Below are 23,751 nucleotides of genomic sequence, written 5' to 3'. Positions count from 1 at the left end.
AGAGAATCAGAAATTGGGGAGTTAGGGAGAAATCTAGTCAAATAAAAACCAAGTAGTGTGTCTATCCTATTACATTTCCCGTTTTATCACTGTCATTGTACAGAAGAAAAGAGTGGAGACCACTTACCTACTTCATAAAATCACATTATAAACCAAAGCAGGATTTGGGCCTTCTCAGACTGATTCCACTCTTCACCCGCCAGGTCGTTTGCAGTTCTTGCTGAGAGAACAAGGGTCCTTCCCACCCTCAGAGCTGTGGTTCCGGGGACAGGAGCACTGAGTAGCTGAAGTCTGATCAAAGAAGCGCGTAGAAAAGGTGTGACGAGGCGAGGAGGACTTGAAACGTGGGCAATAGAAATAACGGGAGGGCAGGTGGAGAAGATTTAAACGGAAAGAGCGAGACACAGAAAGGACAGCCATCTACTCCATTAAGGAAGGAGGAGTGGAAGACAGATTCGATGCCTTCTGTGCGTAAATGGAAAACTGACCACTGCTGGGGGACCGAATGGAAGTGATCAGAGGCTGATAATAACATGGTTCAAACCCCTATCTACACAGTATCTGTATTCTCAACTTTTGAGAAGCCATAGAAGAAATAATGTCCTGGGTTTACTCTTTTGTCTAACAAATGAACTTATCTTCTACCATGAGCTAGACTTTCCTGGAAGAGCTAGGAATACAATATTGAGCAGACAAATAACACATGGTCATAGAATAAAAAAATTAACTAAGTATCCCAGAGGTATAAAATTTTTCAAAGGTATGAACTAAGAATTTGGATTCTTCCCTCAACGTTTCTATGGAAATTCATGGAAGCTCAAGTCCTTTGTACAAAATGGAGTGATATTTACATATAACCTACACATATCCTTCTATTACTTTGAATCACCTCTAGGTTATTTCTTGCAGTATCTAATACAATGTATATCTTACATAATTAATTGTTATACTATATTGTTTAGGTAATGAAAAGAAAAACTCTCTACTTTTTATCCTGTTTATTAAGTATATATATATATATATATATATATATATATATATACATATATGTGTGTATATATGTGAATGCAACAAATATATATTTGTATATATCATTTTATCTTGAAATATACTATTGTAGTCAGGGGTTACAAGGAGAGCAATTACATACAAGACAAAGATTTTATAGCAATATCTTATGCTAGTCACCCAGAGTCAAATACAAGAAAGAAGTGCAGAAAATCTGTCTGCACTCCAAAGACCTAGAGAATCCAGCCAAGGCCTAGATCCCATGGCAATATTCTGCATGAGTTCAGCTGAAAGCCTGGAGCCCATGACAGTGCCCCTCATGAGGCCAACAGTAGGCCCAGAGCCCACAACAATGCCTCATGAAAGTCTATTTCACAAATCAGCTCTGGGAAGGTCCCAAGATCAGCAGTGAAAGCCAGAAAGTCTGTGCCAACAGGGTGAAGGATATGTGCTAGCAGGTTGAGGGTTCTGCACTGGAGCCAAGAAGTGATGCACAAAATAAGGACCAGGGCTCCCTGAAAAGTACCACTGTCACTCTCAGTGACAATGAGTTCCCAGGATCCACTGATGATGAGAACAGCCAAGCCCATATCAGGAAGTTAGAGTGACAAGCTTCTACTGGAACATAAACAGCTCCAAAAGAACGAGCAGTTCCAAACAACAACACTCACTTAGGAGAATCCACAGTGCTACTCTTCCTCTCTGGTCTCTTTTGTATGCTGGCAACAGTCCTCAGGTGGGCCGTCCACACTCAGCACTGTGCTAATTCAGTTCAGCTGGTGTTTAAGTTGACCGAGTTACCAATCCATGACACACACTATGTATACATTGTGAAATGGTCGTACAGTTTCCATGGTGAGGACAATTGAAACTCAGCAATTTTCAACCATATGATCTATTACGGTTAACTATAGATTTTAGAACTGATCACTCCTGTCTGGTTAAAATTTGCATTCTTTGAGCAACATATCTCCAATTCTCCCCCAGCCTCACCTGAGTCTTCTAATGACCACAATATTCTGTCTGATCCTATGAGTTCAACATTTTAGATACCACATGGAAGATTATATATTTGTCTTTCTATGCCTGGCATATTTTTGTAACCTTCTGAGAAATGCTATGCCATTTTGTAACCAATAGAAGGTATGAACTTCCTCTTTTCATTGATTTTTCCCAGTTTGGAGATATATATATATATATTAAACATTTTATCCGAAAGGGATAGCAGGGCTCTATCAGTTTCCAGACTGAGCTCATGGAAGAGGCACCATACAGGAGAAGTGGGAACACTCAGCTCCTACCCTCACGCTGTCACAGAGAAGTTACCTGATGTTAATCAAGCCCCAGTGTCCCACCTTCCCAAATTTCTTTATTTGAGAAGAATGAGGACTACAGTCTCTGCCTAACCAACCTGATATAAGTGGGGAAAATAATGTAAACAACGATGTCAACATTTCTTGAAAATTTTAAATCATTAGACAAAACAGACATCTGAATATAAACTTTTAGTGTTATGCTTCATTGGAAGGAAAAAAATATCTTTGAAATGTTCGACAGTTTATGGAGGATTAGAAGCCCAGAGCATGCCTCTAACAAAGCAGAAATAGAAACCAGAGCAAATTGGAACATAAGGGAAATACTGAGAGAAAAGAAAGCCGCAAGTGACAGTTATATGGAGAAATAAGAAAGATTTGGAGCTTACAGAAAATGAGGTGCCAAAGAAATTGCAGTGTACCACATTGTAAAATATAGAAGGAAACTCAAGTAAACTGCGGTGAAACATTCCAGGGAGCGCACTACAGCAGATCTCTTAACGCCGTCCTAGCTTGGTTAAAAGACAAAGAATTATCTTGGCACATATATTTTGGGTAAAACTTTGACATCATTCCCTTTCTATTGGTGCAGCAGGATATGTGGGAGCTTGTGTGTTTCATCATTAGAACAACACTCCTATCCACCTTCCTTTCCCCTAAAAATTTAGGGTTGTCATTTTCCACACACAGGGTTGGACTCCATTGGCAGCAACAACACCACAAAGCGGTCTTCCCCAGAAAACAGAATGGCTGTGCAGTTTATGAAGGTGCTTTTGTCATTGTCCAGGGACTATATGAACAGGACTGTGAAAATGACACATTTCACAATGCTCTGAGACAGACAAAAGCTAATCTGATGAGAGGTGTATATGCCAGAGACCAGCAGAGACTGAGGAGAAGGCTGGGGAAAACTAGCCCGTGCCACGCAGCTAGCTGCCAAGGTTGCCAGCGCAGACCGACTGCCCTCTCCAGGCACCCAGGCTGAGCCGGTTCAGAGTTTTCATGTTCCTGGCATCCCCAGGTCCCCAGAGTGTGTATCCAAAAGCGGTGATGGGGAGTTCACGGGAAAGGGCTTCTCCACCAGGATTTACCATGGCTCCCTCACTCTCCACAAAATCGCCTCATGTTATCAGTTCAGTGCCTTTCTTCTGTTTAAACTTTGCAGACTCTGGAACAGATACAAGTATGATAAATATTGCGTCCTGGAAACGCAAATTGGTAAACTTCTTTCTCCACTCAGTTCCTTGTAAAAGTGAATGAAAATGAAATGCAGGGCAGCGCTGAGGTGGCCTGGGGAAAGGTCACAGGGGCTCTGGGGAGACGGCATTCAGAGCCCAGGCAGCCCAGGCCCAGGAAGCATGAATCCGAACGAACGCCATGCGTTTAGGCTGCTTTGCAAGTAGTAAGAGGATCCTGGACTTGAGGGCACAATAGCACAGGGGAAGGACAGTGACAGGCAATGTAAGTCCAGAAGGATAGCATCTCGAATGTCACAATTATTCTCTACTCAAGATTGCAGCAGCCTCCTGGGCAAAGAAATATGTAATTACAAAACTGGTACAAAATTCCCATTGTTCTTTATGGACACTGGGTATAAATTACTTGAAAATGAAAGAGTATCAGAATTAAGAAAAATGTACTGTGTAAACCAAGTGTTTCTGAAAGGACAGATGCTCCACCGTACTCATTTCCGGGGCATAGAGGAGGCCACATCAGTTATACTTAAATTTCTTTCTTCAGTTAAGTGTTAAATGTTAAAAATTGTTAATTTTAAGATAAAAGCGAGAGGGAAAAAAGTAAGAGTAAAGAAAAGGTCAGGGTGGTGGTGAATGAAGAGACGGGGAAAGGCAAGCTGGGAAGAGCAGAAGGAGAAGCTGTGTGCAGACTGACTACAGGCAAGGCCAACGGGCACCTACAGATTCCGGCAGCTTCCCAGACTCCTCCAGCTTCTGGGCCTTTCCCCACCGCCGCTGTATTCAATGGCTTTCCAGCTATTTACACTATGCAAAAAAATAGCGCTCAGAACAGTAAGAAAACAAGGAAAAAACTAAACAGACCACATTTGAGGAAGTAGTTTGTAAGTTAATTAACTTTGAACATCTACATGGTGTGAGGCTAGAAAGAAGGGCCCCTGGCATTCATAATGCAGAAGCTGATGAGCACTGTTACCTTTGGAGAGGAGATCAAGGCAAGACTGGGATATCAAGTTCCCAGTTCTACAAATCTAAAAGAGTTTAATAAGCATGTTTTTAAGTGACTTTCCCGCTTTCTCAAGCTAATTTCCTAAAACTAACCACCCTCTTCACTCTTAATTTAAACACACAAGTTCATTTCTCTACCTCTAGGAAGCATACCTATAAAAATATCTGTTCTTTCCCATATATTACAGCACTGGGATTGAAGGTGTTGAATTTTATCTATGATCCTCATCACAAGCCTGTAGTTTCAAAACCAAAAGAAATAATGATGTTTCTATTACCTTATACATTAATAGCATAACATTGTATGCTTCTTGTCCCATTCCCTAGTCCACTATAGCAAACAAGACATTTTATAAAATAAATCACAGTATCTTCTTTCAAATAGAAAACAAACTTCTAATGGTATCCATTAGTTCTGTTGCTGATGACAACTACAAACTTTTAAAGACTTACACAATTTTATTAAACAAACAATATGCTCCAGAGAATTATTCATTTCAGGGTTTGGAGATCTTTATTACTTCCATATCGTGTATCTAACAGTTTCTTTCTTACATCTTTCCCTTCTCTCTCAAATTATTTTCCCATAACACTTTTATATCAGGGCATCTCTGCTGGCTATGAACTTTCAGAAGTTTATTTTTAATCCTTACATTTTTAGCCTGTTGCATCTATGGACCACAAGTGTGCCCTACATAACCAACTCATTCTTTTAAGCTCTAAGCTGGCATTTGAGACAGGAGACAGTGGGACAGATGCTGCATTCAGTCACTGACAGCTTCGGCAGGACAGACGAGTGCAGCTGCAGGATTAGAATTTTTCGCTCATTGAGTATTTTTTAATTACAGAAAGATTTGTAGTCCCTAAAAAGAAAATAATGTATCCCACATATTTCTATGAGCAATTGTGTATTCCATATGTAATTTAAGAAGTTCCCATTCAGTACACTGTTCTTGTTACAGAGAAAAAAATATGGATTTTTTTCAAACAAGAATAAGAAAAAGTACTTGAGAAATGTCCACAGTGAGTTATGTATGTCATATGTCTTGAGAACACACAATTGCTACTCTGGGATAATTGCCCTAGGACAGGTCAAAATACGCTGTCTGGCAAGAATTCATATAACTTCAAGAATTATTTATAGTGTAGTTAGTCAATGAAAATATACAATATGGAAATATAATACACATTTCCACTACCAGTATCTTCATGAGAAAGAGAAGATTTTCACTAATAATTTAGTAATTCCAATTTCAGTTTCTACTAAGTGATCTGAAAGTTTAGGAAAGCAGTTAGAGTTCACTTTGTCATATTTGGGCCAAGATTTTTCTCTTGAAATCACTGCAGAACTAAGTACTAAAGAGTGACTTAGTCATATCATGGTAAAAAAAATTTAGAGAAGAATATTGCAGAAAGAAAGAAGAGGTGGCACAAAACGCAGGATTTGGAAGCGGCATAATCCTTGTGGACAGCAGTATGTCAGGCAGCACATTTCCACAATTGAGAGCTGTGAATACAATTTCAAGCAATGGAATTGAAAAAAGTAGGCATGGTCTGATAGCCAAGGACTGAGGCCATTAAGCTAAGGAATTGGAATCTGACTCTGTGATTAAAGGAGATCATAATACAAATAGACATGTATTTGAGATGGATCGCACTAGTGAGAAAACAAGTCTTAGGGGATTAAAACCAAAGACAAAGCACCAGTGTGAGGGATAGTGTGAACAACAGGAGAAAAGTCACAGCATCTAAAACAAGCAGGGAAAACAGGGAGGAACACAGGACATAATATGTACTTTTAAAAAATCAGAGTAATTACATTGAGTCATTGCCAGCAAAGCAGGGAGAGGTTTGGTGCCTGTGACTGTACACATGGTGATGCTCTCAGGTTAAGGAGAATGTGAAAACAAAAACCAGACAGAGAGAAAGAGACTTGCACAAGGTGTGGCTTTATTAGGTGAGAAAAGCCCAGGAAGAAGTTGGGTTTCTTAACAAAATTCTCACAGAGCAAAAAAAGGTCTAATTTAGAGGTCAGTTGTGTAAGGTGACCAAAGTGATGACCATTGTTGAGTTCACAGAGGAGGAGGAGTGAGTGGAACCGGAACTACAGACTCAAGGAATTAAGACAGCAGTGCATGGGTGAGGTCAAAACCAGGAAGGAGTGAGCTCGGAGGCCAGAGGAAAAGTGGGAGCTTGCAGGTCAGTGCAGTCACACCGCCTCTGAAGCAGCAACTGAAACCCTGTCCCTTGGCAGGTGAGTGACTCAGAGGTCACTGGGAAACACTCTGAGTGGAAGCAGGCATTTCGGTGTAATGCAATCATAAATATTAGTACTGGAAAATTTTTTTAAAAAGGCTCATTTTGAGAATAGATGATCTGTAAAAGAGATATTCTCCAGTCACCCAGAATTTCCCTATACACCCCTCACATCCCTCAAAGAGCCATACAATCCCTCCCACATGTGGGGCTTGGAGTAGAAGAAATGGAACAAGGTCACAGCAGGAGGGGGAAGCCTGTGGATAAAAACACTGACATCAGAAAGGAACTAGAGAATAACTCAGGACTGTGACAATAACTAAGGAGAGAGGCGATGGATTCAGGAGCATATGCAGAAGCCTGTGCCTTCCAGAGGGCAGAACAGCAGGGAAGGGAAGAGTGGCGTGCGGAAAGGTAGCTGCAGGTACGGATTACCGATCTGAGGTTAGGTCCAGGTCACTTTGCACCTTGAAGTAAATCCATGCCACCAACCTTTATGTTAGCAGTTTCCTGTTCTTCAGTGTTTGAACATGGACAGAAGAAACAGCATGAGGAATTTGTCTCAACAGAGAAAGGCTACACAAGCAAACTAAAACTGGAAATTCACACATAGCTTTCAGATAATCCAGCCCTGAGAGTTAGCCGTGGCAGTGCACACTGGATCTAGCACTCTTGGAGGCTGAGACAGGAGAACTCTAAGTCATGGTAATCTAGCAAGAGTCTGTCTCAAAATAAATATTTAAAAAGGGCTGGAGATGCAGACAAGTGCAAAAGCCCTGGTTCAGTTCCCAGTACTGCACACTGCAAAAAGAAAAATACCACAAACAAACAAAAAAACTTAAAATAGTCCTGTAAAAAATATAAATTTTGTACTATGCATAAGGCAATGAGATAAGTAATTCTGTGGGCATAAAGTAAATATTCTCACAAATCCTTTGTAATAATCAAATTAACCTTACTCTTCCCAAATCATAGATAAAGCAACTGAATCTCAGAGAAAGTAAATGACTTTCCCAGTGTCTCACAGGTAATAAGTTAAGCACATTCCTCAAACCACCATCAGGTGCTTACTCAACTTTCTGTGCCCTCCCTTCCAACATCCAGCCACGCTCAGTGGCCAGCAGAAGTGGACGTGCTGACCTTGTCTCCCTTAGGTATATCCACACACGCACAGTTGTTTCCTCACCCAACTGGAGTTGGCCTCTCTTCTGCTGGGGCCCAACGACATGACGGACAACGCCAGCAGGTCTAGTGGCCTCGGTATCTCCAGTGAGTTAGGAAAGACTCGTGGTGAGAAAAAGACCCACGCTACTGAGCTCGATGAAGCTCTGTGCAGCCTACACTGTGTAAAAGGTGAGGAGCGCAGATAAAACAGAAAAATATGGGCTTAAGATTCAGAAAACAGAAACTCCTATGCATCTGTGGATTACGCAGGCATACAGTAAATAAGTAAAAATAGTTCAGTCCCTTAAATTAAATTTTACCCCATGGTCTTTTGTTGAGTTTAAAAAAATAGCAATTTGAGAAATAAGTATTTGCCAATATCTGTATTATTCAACTGAACAACCCACAGAATGGAATGTTATTTAATGAAAGGATTTTATTCCTTAAAACTGTAAAAGGATTTATTTATTCTTTTAATTCTACAAAGCAAAGCAGTTAATTTCACTGATTTTTAAAATTCCTGAAAATATTTTTTTTCTCTACTTTTATTGGTTTTCTCTGAGTTATTAATGTTTTGGTCTAATTACAAAGGTCAGCTTTAGCGTTTGTCATGCATATGACAAATATAGCCAGTTACAAAATAATACAGAAATACGTGCAGATTGACCCTGTGGGTAAATTATTAGGGTTGTAACACTGTTAGCTAAAAGAGTGATGGAGAAAGATAATGTGGTGCTTAAAACAGGTACTTCAGCTAATTCTACGGATGAGCTTCATAAAGAAGGTATTTGACAAAGAGAGAACAAAAAGACCAGGGCATGTGGAAATGCTGTGCTGTTTCTAAATTCTGAACCTTGATTTAAAAAGAAAAACCCCACCAGTAGAACTTTCTGTCTTTTTAGTCACTATTCTCACCTGGACAGTTTTTTCTCCACTTCGCAGCTTAACTTCATACTGTTAAATTTCTAGCAAGTCTATGTTGAGAAGTCTCTTTCAAATCCCCCTCACATACCTTAGGTAAGTAGAGAGTTTGATGTCTTCAAGAATACGGGCGTTGGAAACTTGAGTGAATTTTTAAGGACTCTGTGACGTTCCTTTCTCAGTGTGAATTTGAAGGGAGATTCCTATTTGGCCCTACCTTGAATCTTTTCTGATGAGAAAAAAGATAGGGAAGAAACAGCTCTCAAAATTGCTTGATACTTGTATGTAGATGCAAGTATTCATTTAGGTTGAAGAGTTTGTCATTTTCAGCACTTTAAATGATTTTTCGGTAAGCATCAATCCTCTGCCACTTTTAGTCAGTTTATACAAAAATGTATCTGTATATAGCTTTTTAATTAGTGTTCCATCTTTCAAACTGCGGAAACTTCCTGGATCTTGCCACTATTTTTTAAATAACGCTTCTATGGTAGCACTTTTAAGTGTAGGCCTGAACAATTCATTAAGTGGCTTTCACTTAATTCAAATGTCTACTCCTTCCCTTTGTCACTGGGGAGGAAGCAGAGTTCAGATAAACTGAATGATTGCTATCTCTTTTCAGATGAACTGAGTTTGAAAAATTTCTCAATAACGGAATTTTGTAAATTAAACTAGATAATTAAAACAAAACAAATAACTTGGCCACCAGATCCTAGAAACAGAAAAATGTATTATATTAGGGTGTAACCCACTATATCAACTGCATCTTACTCTTATCCAGGATAGACGTTTACATACAGGGCTGCAGTCACTGCCCCTTTGATGTAATCCTGGACAATAATCCTCCTTGGAATCACTGCTAAATGGTTTCAAGACACAATTACATTTAATATAGAGTCATGTACATACTTTTGCACTACATGGATATTAAATAACAATGAGAGCAAATTGACTGGTTCCCATTAAATTTATGTGAAGCAATACTGTGGTTAATGAAGGGATTTCTAAGATTGCTGCACATTTCGCTATACTTTTTGGTAATTGTCTTAACAGATTGATGTTTGCTGCAAATTTACTTATGTCTTTCCTTTAACTGTTCTAATAAAACAAACTTTAAAAACCTATCTCAACTCTAAAAAAGATAACACCATAGAAAAAAGAATAAAAAACAATTATTAAATGAGAAATTACTGACTCGAGTACCAGATGAACACAATTAAATTTATACAAAATGACCACAAGATAAGCAAGACAGTCTTTGTATATAAAGTAAAATCAAGAATTTAGGAAAATTTATTTGTATATAAGAACCAAAAAAATGTCACTTTAACCTGACATATATTCAATATATCAATACATCAATCTGATAATGATATCCAAATTTGTAATGATGTTTGTACATTGCATTATTCAAACAATTACTCAAATCCTATTTGTTGTAATGAATTTTTAAATTTTCCTGGAGTGGCACACCTCCATGACTTTATTTGAAAACAGATATTGAGCCTTGTTTCAAGACCTGAAATAAGGTAGCAAGTGGTTGTCCAAATATGCACCATAAAAGTCAGTGTGTAAGATAAAATATTATAAAATTGTAATTAAGGTTGTTAGCTAATAAAAATTTAGCTTAATAAATTAGTTTCTAAGGGACTCGTTAAGAGACAGGGAAGACAATCTATCCATCTTTGCTATGAACGAAATCAAGACTACACTATGTGCTGGAATATGTCATCACCATACCTACTAGAATACGCCTTTTTCTATGGCAAGAGATCTTTTATGAGCTTCGAACTACTCCAAATTGACCACCTACCTCAGTATGTGTGGCACCTGTGTATTTATTACACATTTACATTACCTGTGAATGATAGCTCCTACTATCACTACCAACACCATCATCTAGATACACTCATTGTGATGATGACAGTGCTTGCCAATAGTCACATTAGGCATCTGGTATTTTTTTCCAGTTGCCAGTGAAAAAGTGGGTTCTTTAAATATTTATGTCTAACTTTAATCTGCTGTCTTCAAGAGGTTCTTATACTGATTGAAAAGTATGATGCCCTACTGCCTAAAAATGTTCATAGGCATTTATCAGAATTCATGATCCAGCATTTGCATGACTTTGAGGTGTGAGATGCTCAGGCCAAGGAATGCTTATTTAATGATGCTTAACAACTAAAATTGTAACTAATGGGAGTTTAAATAGGTAGTGTAGTGCCTGTATACCTCATTGCACTAGTAATACTTATTGATTTCACAGTATGGGAAAAAAAATCCCTTGAGTGTGAATCCTTGAGCTCTTAAAAAGGTCAGGAGGGAAAAGAAGAATACTTCCAAGATTCCAGCAAGCTGGCCACATAAACTTGAATGAGAAAAACACTCGAAAATGAAGATCAACTTGCCATCTCATAGACTATGGAAACCAACATAAAATAGATAGAATAGCTATGAATATTTTACAAAGTTGAATACATTCCATCCTCAGCCTCAGAGCATATTCTGTGTCAACTATCCAGCTCCCTGCAAGCCCTGGAGAACTTCACACCGGCCTTGATCTGGTATGGGCCTTGAAAGCCACATTCCACACAGACAGTTTTTAGCTAACTGCAGAACACTAGTTTATCAAAAAAAGAATGTTTTTAAAAATCACTACTTTCTTAATGAGGGTCAACTAATGCTCCGAGTGCTTATCTTAAATAATTCCTAGACTATCACAATACAAGAAAGACACACAACATTCTTTGTAAGCATAACATCCTTTGTCTTTTTAGCCTTGAAGCATGTGCATGGCTTTAGATAAGAATGTCTGTTTTAAGACTTTATTTTAGGAGTCCACACACCAGTCTGAGCCCCAGGGAGATTATAAGATCACTTCTTCCACAGCTCAAGGACCCGCCCAGAGTCCAGCCACACTGGGCTGCACTTGGCAGGTTTCAGGCCTGCCCAGGACAAGCCCAAGGACCTTCTCACAAACCAGGAAACTCAGCCAGCAGCTGGGGTAAATTTGTGCACCACTCCAAGCCCCGGGAAATTTTAAGATCATCTCTTCCGGAGCTCAAAGACCCATCCACAGCCAAAACACATAGACTAGCCTTGGGAGGTTTTGTGGGCCAATTATAGTACACCCAGTGACCTTCTTCAATTACAGGCTTTGAGAGTAGGTGAAGTAAGTTCCAGGGCATTGGTCTTCACTTGGGAAGAGCATTAACCCATCATCCACAGTGTTTCAGTGTCTGCCCAGCTACCTGGAACACAGAAGGTGGCACGGGAGGGCCTGAGGGCCTAACTGGACCAGGCTCAGCAACTTCCATTCAGTCTCAAGAGGCTAGGGCACAGGAGACAATTTCCAAAACATCCAGGGGAAGCCTTAGAACAACACTTGAAGCACAGAAATATAGGAAAATGACAAAATGAGAGACAAAAATGAAATCTAAAACCTCCGCACTTCCCAAGAAAGCTCAAAAGCTAGGTACATAGAAGAAAATATATGCCATACACCTGAAATACCTGAAATAATAGCAACTGAAAAAAAGAAGTAACTCTAGGAAGCTTTAAATGAATTCAAACTAGAAATAATCTCCCAGGTAAAAGAAGAAATGATAAAAGAAATGAAAGAGATGCTGAACATATCTAAAGAAGATACAGTTAAACAATTGGAGGAACTAAAAAAAGATAGAATCCCTAGAAGAGCAATATAATAAACAAACAGAATACATAACGGAGATGCAAAGAGATGCACAGGAAATCAAAAATTCCATTGAAAATTGTAAAAATTGCCTCAATGAAATGAGGATAGAATTTCAAACCTCAAAGAAAGGATTGCAGATAGTGAACAGGAAAGGAAAGATCTTTTAAACATAACAAGGAATCAGGAAATAACAATTCAATAGCTGCAAGATGATGCAAAGAAAAGCAACATTCGATTGATATGTATAAATGAAAAAGAAAGGGACAACATAAAAGATGTCAAGAGATTATTTAGAGAAGTAATTGCTGAAAATTTCCCAAACATGAGAGTGGATACTGACATCAGGATCAGTGAAGCATATACAACTCCAAATAGCCATAACCAAAATAAAACTCCACCCAGACATATAATAATCACCATCCCAGAAATCCAACAGAAGAGTAGAATATTAAAAGCCATCAGAGAGAAAAGACAGATCACCTATAAAGGAAAACCTATCTGAATCACAGCAGACTTCTCAGCACAAACAATAAAGTCAAGAAGAGCATGGAGTGAAGTATTTCAGATCCTAAAGGAAAATTATTTCCAACCTAGAATGATGTACCCTGAAAAACTGTCCTTCAAAATCAATGGAGAAATAAGATACGTCATGACAAAGAGCAGCTGAAGAACTTCATGATCACCAAGCCAGCCCTGCAAAGAATACTGAAAGACAGTTTAGATACACCTAAGAAAAAACCACTAACCAAAGCAGACAATTAAACAGAACAGAAGGATAGAAATTCAACAGCAGAAAGATAACATGTCAATAATAAACCAACATATAACAGTTATAACCATTAATGTAAATGGTCTCAATGCACCAATTAAAAGACACAGACTGGCAGAATGGATCAGAAAACAACATTCAAGCAGATGCTGTCTACAGGAAACCAATCTAACCCAAAAGGATACTCACAGACTGAAAGTCAAAGGTCAGAAAACAATACTTTAAGCAACAGGAACCCCCCCCCCAAAAGCGAGGGTAGCTATTCTGTTTGTAGACAATGTGAACTTCAAACCAATAATAATCAGAAGAGATAAAGAAGGTCATTACTTACTGGTTAGGGGAAAACTTCAAGAGGAAAAGATAATATATATGCACCAAATTCCAGAGCATCCAGTTATATAAAGCAAGTATTAACAGAAATTAAAAACCAAATTAGCAGTAACACGATTATCACAGGAGACCTTAACACATCATTGACACCAAGGGACAGATCAACCAGACAGAAAATCAGCAAAGAAATAACAGAACTGAATCATACTTGTGAACAAATGGACTTGGTAGATATATATATAGAGTGTTCCATTCAATAACATCAGAATACACATTTCTCTATGCAGTACATGGGACATCCTTTAAAATAGGCCATATATTAGTCCACAGAACATATTTAAATAAATGTAAAAGAGTTGAAATTATCGCATGCATGTTGTCAGATCATAGCACAATGAAATTAGAAATTACTGATAAAAGGTAGTGCAAAAATCCCACAAACACATGAAAACTGAATAACACACTCTTGAGTAATTAGTGGCTCAGAAGGGAAATTAAAGAAGAAATTAAGCAATACCTACAAGCAAACAAAAATACAAATATAACTTACTGGAATCTGTGGGATGCAATGAAAGCTGTGCTCAGAGGAAAATTTATTACACTGAGTTCCCATATTAGGAAAACAGAAATACAAATAAACAACCTGATGCTACACCTCAAACATCTCGAAAAAGAAGAGCAAGTCAAGCCCAATGCCAAAAGAAGGGAAGAAATTATAAAAATCAGAGCAGAAATTAATGCAATAGACACTAAGAAAACAATCCAAATAATCAATGAACCAAATATTTGGTTCTTTGAAAGAATAAATTAAATTGATAAGCCCCTAGCCAACTTATTTTAAAAAGGGAAGAAAAAGCTCAAATTCATGCAATAAGGAATGAAAAAGGTAAAACCACTACAGACTCTGTAGAAATACGGAAGATCATCAACTCTTATTTTGAAAACCTCTACTTTCATTGATTTCATAACACAGAAGAGATAGATAAATTCCTAGAAACATATGAAGCACTAAAGCTATGTCAAGATGTAAAACTGCTAAATAACCCAATTTCTATTAATGAAATTGATAGTGTAGTTAAGGCCTTACCTACAAAGAAGAGCCCAGGCCCAGATGGATTCACTGCAGAATTCTACAAGAAATACGAAGAAGACTTAATGACGACACTCCTCAAACTCTTCAATGAAGTTGAAAGGGAAGCAATCCTTCCTAAGTCATTCCTAAAAGCAAATATTACTCTAGTACCAAAACCTGAGAAAGACCCAGCTAAAAAAGAGAAATATAGGCCAATCTCCCTCAAGAACACAGATGCAAAAATCCTCAATAAAATATTGTCAAATTGGATGCAGCAAATCATCAAGAAGATTATACACCATGACCAAGTGGAATTCATCCCAGGCATGTAGGGATGGTTCAACATATGTAAATCAATAACTGTAACCCACCATATCAATACAACCAAAAGTAAGAATCACATGATCATTTCTATAGATGCAGATAAAGCTTTTGATAAGGTTCAACATTCATTCATGATAAGAACCTTACAGAAAATTGGAATAGAAGGTCTTTAACTCAATATAATAAAGGTCATTAATGACAAACCAACAGCCAGTATCATACTAAATGGCCAAAAATTGAATGCCTTTACTTTAAAATCAGGCACAAGACAAGGATGTCCCTTATCACCGCTCCTATTTAATATAGTACTGGAAATACTAGCCAGAGCAGTTAGCCAAGAGAGAGAGAAAAAAAGGGATAAAGATAAGAAGAGAAGAAGTTAAATTATCATTATTTGTGGTTGACATGATACTCTACATAGAAGACCCCCTAAACTCCATTGAAAGACTCCTAGATATAATAAATAAATTCAGCAATGTAGCTGGATACAAAAACAATACTCAAAAATCAATAGCATTTCTATATACTAACAACGAAATCATAGAGAGAAATGAGAAGCCACACCCTTCACACTAGCAACCAAAAAAAATGAAATATTTAGGAATTATTCTCATGAAAGAAGTGGAAGTCCTATATAGGGAAAATTATAATACATTGAGAAAAGAAATTGCAGAGGATTTCAGAAATTGGAAAGACATCCCTTGCTCATGAAAAGGAAGAATAAATTTTGTGAAAATGGCCATTCCCCCAAAACTGCTATACAGATTCAATGCAATCCCAATAAAATACCATCAACATACCTCATGGATCTAAAGAAATCACTCCTCAAATTCATCTGAAACCAGAAAAGACCTAGAATAGCAAAGACAGTTCTAAGCATCAAAGGCCAGGTAGGAGGCATCATAATCCCTGATTTGAACTTATACTACAAAGCAACTGTAGTAAAATCGACATGGTACTGGAATCAAAACAGAGCCAAAGATCAATGGCATAGATTAGAAGATACAATCACAACTACAAACACACTCAATCACCTTATCTTTGATAAAGGGCCAAACATGTTAACTGGAAGAATGATAGTCTCTTTTATAAGTGGTGTTGGAAAAACTGGCTCTCTACATGCCGAAAACTAAAACTAGACCCATGCCTGTCACCAGATAGTAAATTAAAATCTAAATGGATCAAAGATCTGAATATTAAAACAGAAACACTAAATCTATTGGAGGACAGATTGGGTAAAGTTCTTGAAGACATAGGAGTAGGTAGAAAATTCATGAACAGGAATCAAACTGCACAGGAAATACTTCCCAAAATCAATAACTGGGATCACCTCTTATTAAAAAGTTTCGGCATGTCAAAAGAAATCTCCAGCATAGTGAAAAGAAAACCCACAAACTAGGAAAAAATCTTAGTGAACTGTCCCTCAGACAAAGGACTTCTGTTTAAAACATTAAAGAATTTTAAAAAATCAGACCCCCAAAGCTCAACAATCCAATCCAAAAATGGGCATCTGAGATGAATATACACTTCTCAGACGAAGAAAAACAAGTGGCAAATAAATACATGAAAAAATGTTCCTCATCATTACTCATTAAAGAAATGCAAATTAAAACCACATTGAGATTCCATTTCACTCCTGAAGGAATGGCCAAGATCAAGAGAACTACCAACAACAAATGCTGGAGAGGCTGTGGGGGAAAAGGAACTCACTGCACTGTTGGTAAGAGTGTAGACTGGTGCAGCCATTCTGGAGGTCAGTCTGGAGATTTCTTAAAAAGCTGGCATTGGAAATCCGATTTGTTCCAGCTATTCCAATTCTAGGCTTATTCCCAGAAAAACTGAAAACTTCATACCACAGAGATACATGTGGACCCATGTTTATAGCAGCACAATTTGTAATAGCCAGATCTTGGAAACAACCTAAGTGTCCACCAACTGAGGAATGGATAAAAAAGCTGTAGTATTTTTACACAATGGTGTACTACTCAGCTATAAAGAAGGATCACATTGAGATATTTATAAATAAATTGGCACAGCTTGAGACCGTACTCGTAAGTGAAATAAATCAAACTCACATGTATAAATACCGAATAGTTTTCCTAGTGTAAGAAATGATAAGAAAACAAAAGTATGTGGTAAACATGATTCCCTATTATATTGCTTTGAAGACTTACAATGTTTTCATTCATTAATTGGAATGGTTTTATTCTGGGTTGTTTGATTTTATTGTGTATAATTGTATGAACAGTTACTTTGAAGAAAACAAGACAATATAATAGCTAGTGCTGATTTAATATCATCTTGTTTTGAAGTCCCATTAAGCTTTTGTTCTTCTGTCTCCATAGGTTTATCGTGTTGTATCTTATTGGATTTTATTATATGTGATAATATAAACAAAAACTTTTATAGACAAGGAGATAATATAGAAACCATTTTTTGTTTTCTATTAGTTGGTTCTAAATACTCTGTAATACTTGCATTCTCTTGAATGGTTTTACACTGTCATGTTGTGTTTGATGCTGTAATATATGAAGTTATACTTAAATATTTCAAGGAAAGAGACACTATGATACCTACTGTTATGTCATTTTATCTTGTGGTGAAACACTATGGTTTAAATTGTTCTGTTCTGACCTATATTATTATGTTGTAATGTCCTCTTTTATCTTAATCTCCTTCTTTCCTTCATTTTTAATAAAAAATTTAAAAAGCCTTTATTTTATTTTTAATATGTTTTATACATTAAAAAAATTATGCAACCCATTTGGGACCCCACCTGTCTCTCGAGAGGTACTCCTGTCCTCCATTCCCATTCTTCAATAAATTTTCCTGTTCTTAAAAAGAAAAACATATAGTTGACAATACTATGCAGTATTGTCAGTACCAGATAACATACATTAAATGTTATGAGGTCATACACCTACTAAGTTACAAATGCACACACATAAACGGATACACATCTACTTCCAAGTACCTGCTATATTTTACTATCTCACCATCTTTAATAACATTGTTGGTGTCAGCATCCTTGCTTTTATTCATGTTGAAAGTCACACGGTCATTTTATGAAATAGACAACAGGACCCCTGGGACAGGTGGGCTTGCTATGGATCTGTGGTGTCCATCTTCCGGTCCAACTGCCCAAGTCATTCTAAAGCCTCCTCCAGATGCATGCATGCAAATGTCCCATGATGGTGGTCATCTGCAGACAAGAAAAAAGAAGCGCTTTGTGTGTTGTTTGTGCAAACTTTCTGCTTACGATACCCAGCTTCTCCTGCCACCCACACTCGGACTTCTTCCTGTTTCACGCAGAAGTGCATTGAGGTAAACTATTTTAAGGACAGCAGCCTAAAATGGAAATAAACAGATGTAACCGCATTTCTCAAGTGACAGCATTTCGCAACGAACCCTGTCTAGTTCAAACAGATTCTGTGTAGGCAGCTTCACATATGTATTTAGAAGCTACATGAATGAGTGATCTATTTCAAACTGCTTGTTCTTTTAGTATTTCTTTCTCCCTTGCGAGAAAGTTACTTAGGACCGAGAGATGACCAGATGGACCACACAATGGTGTGCTGATACCATTTGTGCAATGAATGGAAGAGATGATTGCAGGCTTTTCCTACTCTCAAAGGACCCAGGCTTCCATCTGTTGGGAATAGCCAAAGTTAATCCTAATAGTCCACTTTGGACACTGAATTTGTTCCATTATTTAGAGAACTCCCTCCTCAGTGCCAGGCTCCCACTGGTTTTCAGCTTTATGTCACAATTTAGAGCCCTGCATTTGAAGGCAGTTAAGGTCACAATGGGAAACATGTGACAAAGTGTCCAAGTAAGAACATTTTCACTGTCATAGGGAAGGGAATGGAAGGGGAAAGATACACTGTGCTTGTGTTATGCTTGTGTGATAAATAAGGGCAAAGCTAGGAAGAAGATATACACTCTCTGGTTCTCACCTATGACAATGCTAAGAAGTCACACAAAAGAAAATTTTATAGCTTATGACAGTGGCCAAATGAAATAAGACTCAGCAAGAATCAGTGGCTTATGCTTTTACCATGAACAACATCCTTCCCACAATTGTTTTAAGCACTATCATTTGGTATTAATCAACTTCATAAAACCTCCTTCCCTTTTTTTCTATAGATGTGATTGTCTATTATGCTCCACAAACAAGTTCTTGCATAGTCTTCCCAGTGCTGGAATTAAGGAGGAGCAGCAGATCTCCTTGCCAAAGCCTTAATTGCAAAAGTTGTCAGGGAGAGGAGCCAGCCGGGAATTCAGGGCCTGGCCAGCTCATTGCAAAGAATATCTCTGTGTGAGCTGATGTTCTCCCAAGGAAATAGACACACGTTAACATACATACCCATGGGAAACTGGGAATTCAAAGCTAAGGAGGCTGACTCCCTAAAAGCTGAGATGTATCCATCTCAGTAACTAGGGTAGAATATTTGGTTAGCATTTTTTTTTTCACTTCCCAAACTTAAGAGTATGTGCTAGAAAGACAGAAAAGAAGTCTTTTAGGGGAGTTGTCCCCTCGTTCTCCCAACACAGCATCTTTATGAAACTGAGTATAATACACAGCATTTCTCATGGCTAGAGCCAATATCCCATGGTACTTTCTCCTAACGTAAATGAAGCCAGGGTGGCAAGAGGTGAACTATACTAGTAGAGGAACAGGATTGCCCTGGATCTACCTGAGCAGCAGGGAAACTACAGTGATGCCTCCCCAGGTGGATAGAATTTGAATTGCTTCTCCAATAGTTCTAGTTGATTACTAATTAGGTAATTAGGAGATAGATTAGTTGAGAAACTCATGTGTTGGTTAGTGTCCCTCAGTCAAATGAAATCATGTGTCTCAAGGATAGAGTATATAAAATGCAGGGAGAGGACAGATTCCTGAGCCAGGCTGCCTGCCTTTCAGCCTCTGATCTACCACTTACAGCCCAGTAACTCTGGCATCCTACCTCGGTTTTTCTGGATGAGCCATTCTGCAAGACTACCTGTGCGCAAATGCTTCCCTCTGAGCAGGAGACTGAGTACTGTGGCTTCATGATGTCCCTCTTGCCTTGTTATCTGCACTATTTTTACAACCCTTCAGCATGATTCTCACACAAATTTATAAATACTTATGAGGAACTTATAGTGACCTAATTTCTACAAATTAAGATGACAGAGGCTTTGGAATCAGACAATCTGGGTTCAAATCTATCCACTTCCTGTGTGTGATATTTCTAGACTTCATTGCCCTTACATGTAAAATAGGGATAATAATATCTCTCTTTAGTGATAAGTGCCGGCTAGTGCGTGTTCTCCCTATTCCTTAGGAACCCAGCAAGACAAAAGCTCAGTGATCAAGTCTTAGATTCGAAATATTCCCACGATGATGGAATAACAGAAAGAAGAAAATTTTTCATCTTGTAGTCTCTTTTACCCAATAAATATTCACTCTAAAATATGAGTTATTAGAGTCTTACAAAGCAAAATGAACGAAGTTCTGAGTAGGCAAAGCTCTGACAGTACAAAGTGTTTCTCTTCAGAAATCTGTTGGTGAGTTGCCATTTATCAGAAGAGAGCTCTAATGCCTGTTCCATAGCTAGCAAATTCAAGGTCTAGATGATTCATTCTTCTCCTCTGAGGTTTTTTATTTTCTGGATTTGGGGCTCGTTTATCTTTTCATCTCATAGACATTGCCTGGTCTTTCTTCCATGCAGATTTCAGTCGCATATTCTGCAACTGATGTGTCTCTGGACACCATCATCAAAGTGAAAATTTAGCTCTCCCCATGTCACCCCTAAAACACATCACTGAATCCAGCAAGAATTTGCCAGATAGATGCTTTTCCATTAAACAATATGCTTTTTTCCCCAAAATAATTATCATTATAAATGGGATTTTCAAGTACTTTTACTATTATGTCTGTCCCATATCAAACTGTTATATTATGGTAATTAAATGAAGTCCCCTGTCCATGTAGACATTCTAGTAATAAGTCACAGTATATTGGCTCTACATTCAAGAGTTTACGAAACTATAGACCTTATAAATAAGCCTGCAGCCCTGTAGGACAAGAAATCCTCTGTAATTTCATTAGTGGTATATTCCTATATTTTTAGGGTTCAGAGAGGCTGAGGCAGGAGGATTATGACAAGTCTGGCAACTTCCTTGTAGAATGAAGTGAGCTAAGAAAAAATTAAATAGAATGCTCTGTATTTGAACAGTGCACACACCCTCAGTTGAGGCACACTCAGTCTTCTAAATGTGGTAAAACCGTACCCTGGGTATAATCTGACCTTTCAGACTGTGTGTAATTGACTGATGGTGTTCCTATCCTAAGCGACCTCCTCACAGGTTTCAATCCCCTGACCTTCATTGAGTTATTGTTGGTACATGCGAATTTGCAAAACAATAAAAAATAAACATTTCACAGATGCGTTTACTCAAATACTTCAGATGAGAGCTGGCTATCCTTGGTTTAAATCCTCCAACAAACATTTATCCAGATGCAGGGACTCCACCCAGCCACAGGAAGGAACTGGTCATTGTTTGGGGCACTGATATGCGCTTATCATTAGGGCTTTGGGAATGCGGATAAAGGCTGCTCTGTGCATTTAATTAAAATTAGTAGGAAATTTAAAGTGAAGTGAGCATTGTCAGTGGTACTTAGTATTTAATATAAAAAAAAGCAACAGCAACAAAATGGGTGCTTAGAAGTTTGTGCAAAAAGAAAGTAGAGACTTCTTATATTCTGAAGAGAACACTATTGGACCTTAAAAAGGAGAATCTGTAGAACTCAAGTACCATATGTAGGTCAGTTATTGTTTAGCTTATTGTACAATGGTCATTCAGACAGTGTCATCAGGTGATGCCAGGAGGATGGTGTTCAGAAAGTCAACATACTGTTTTTGCATTTTCTTAAAGTGTGGGAGTATTTTAAAATAAAACAATTTGAAAGAGAATGGGGAGTGAAATCCAAGAGGTAAAAGTGTTATTGATCAGGGAAGATAAGAGTAGCAATCTAGGGCCAGGGATTTAGCTAAGTGGCATAAGCACCTTCATTGCCAGTGCGCGGTTGTGAGTTCCATCCCCAGTACCAAAATAAATAACTGAGTAAAAAAATAAAATAAGAGCAGCGATTTCTTGCTGGATGAGCAAGATAAGGCCAGTATGGAGCCACACACCTATATTTATAAGGTTCTGAGAGGCTGAGGCAGGAGGGTTGTGATGAGCCTGGCAACTTAGTAACTTAAGGAAACCCTGCAGTAAAATAAAACAGGATTGGGGATGTCGCTCAGTATGAAGGCCCTGGGTTGGATTCAATCCCTAATGCATAGGAACAAGGGTTCTAGAGAGAAATGTAGGGAGATCTGAACAAAGAGGAGAGATGCAGGATCCTAGGAAGGCTGATGGGAGTGTGCCATAAGCAGTGGGGACACGCTGGTACCCACTACCATGCAGCTGGGTCACAAGGATCCCTGAGAGTCAGACAGAAATCTCACACTGTTACAGGGTTTTGAGCTAATGCATTAAAAGCATTGCTAAATGACAGTTTGTGTGGCAGCTAAAATTCAGGAAGGAGTCTGTTTACATTGATTCCTTTTATCAAATGGATCTAATCTCCTTTTAGGGCAGTGGTTGACTGGGGAGTTTGTAAACCCCGATAGTCAGTGTGCCTGTATGTGTCGAGAGTGCTTTCCTCCTAGGTTTGCTCATTCTTAGAAGCAGAGTTGAGCTTTGGGCTTAATGAAAATATTAGAAGTACTGGAATCACATTAATGAGAAAAAAATGAGTGACTATTACTTAAGAGACAAAAATGAATGATCCAGCCAGGGATTTAGCTAAGCGGTATAAGCACCTGCCTTGTAAGTGCATAGTCATGGGTTCGATCCCCGGTACCAAAAAAAAAAAAAAAAAAAAAAAAAAAAAAGAATGATCCAGATACAAAATTGATAGAAATGTGTGGTTTAAATAAGAAAAAACCTCAAGTGTTCTAGTGCTACAAACATCAAAATGATCTAAGTTCTTGGAGAATCAGAAGACCAATAAGAAGAAACTAGAATATTATTCTCATTCTTCTTAGGACTGGTTGGTTTTTCTAGGTCACAGTTCATGGTCTACTCCACAGAGGGAAAACAAATAAAAAGAACAGAACAAGGGATAAAAGAAGTGAGTCATCAAGATTTTAGAGGACTGAAAAATAATTGTAAGTAACAAAGAGGTCCTAAGATAGTACAGTTTGAAAAGGCTCAAGAAAAAATGTGATTAAAAATGGGGTCAACCACGAAAAGCTCATTAATTCCAGTTCAACTAATGGAAATGGCAATCACTTACTATGGATTAGGTTTAAATTTACCTTTACATTATCACAAAGAAATATTTTGCTAAGCAGTTTAATAATGTAATAAAAGGCACTGTTTTAAAACTTTTTGTGTGGGTAGTATGCCCAAAAAGTAAAGATAATTTTATGGAAAGTAATTGTGAAAGTTTGCAGCTAATTTTTTTTCCCCTTTGGACCAAGGATGGAACTTGAGACCTAGCACTTGCCAGGCAGATGCTTGTGCCACTGAGTTAAACCCTCGGCCCCTGTAGCTAAATTTTAAAAAGCTAAGCTTTGATTTATTTTTAAAGGTGCATATACTAGATATTAAATCTCAGTATATAAAAATCTCAATTTTTTTTTATTATATAGTCCCAGTATCTTAAA

At 38.0% G+C, this 23,751-nt stretch overlaps 1 long non-coding RNA gene across 1 annotated transcript in view; it reads right to left on the bottom strand.

The window, feature by feature from the left end:
- LOC134471718 (uncharacterized) overlaps positions 1-23,751 on the bottom strand; it is a 105,156-nt gene that overhangs the window by 66,859 nt on the left and 14,546 nt on the right. Inside the window, exon 2 of the long non-coding RNA XR_010041306.1 lies at positions 18,043-18,248. This is a non-coding gene — a long non-coding RNA (uncharacterized LOC134471718). The remainder of the gene's footprint in view (positions 1-18,042; positions 18,249-23,751) is intronic.

The sequence above is a fragment of the Cavia porcellus genome, unplaced genomic scaffold (genome assembly GCF_034190915.1).
Source record: "Cavia porcellus strain 051 isolate PalLab524CR breed Dunkin Hartley unplaced genomic scaffold, mCavPor4.1 scaffold_19, whole genome shotgun sequence".
NCBI classification, from domain to species: Eukaryota; Metazoa; Chordata; class Mammalia; order Rodentia; family Caviidae; genus Cavia; species Cavia porcellus.
This window is presented reverse-complemented; position numbering and strand designations above follow the sequence as displayed.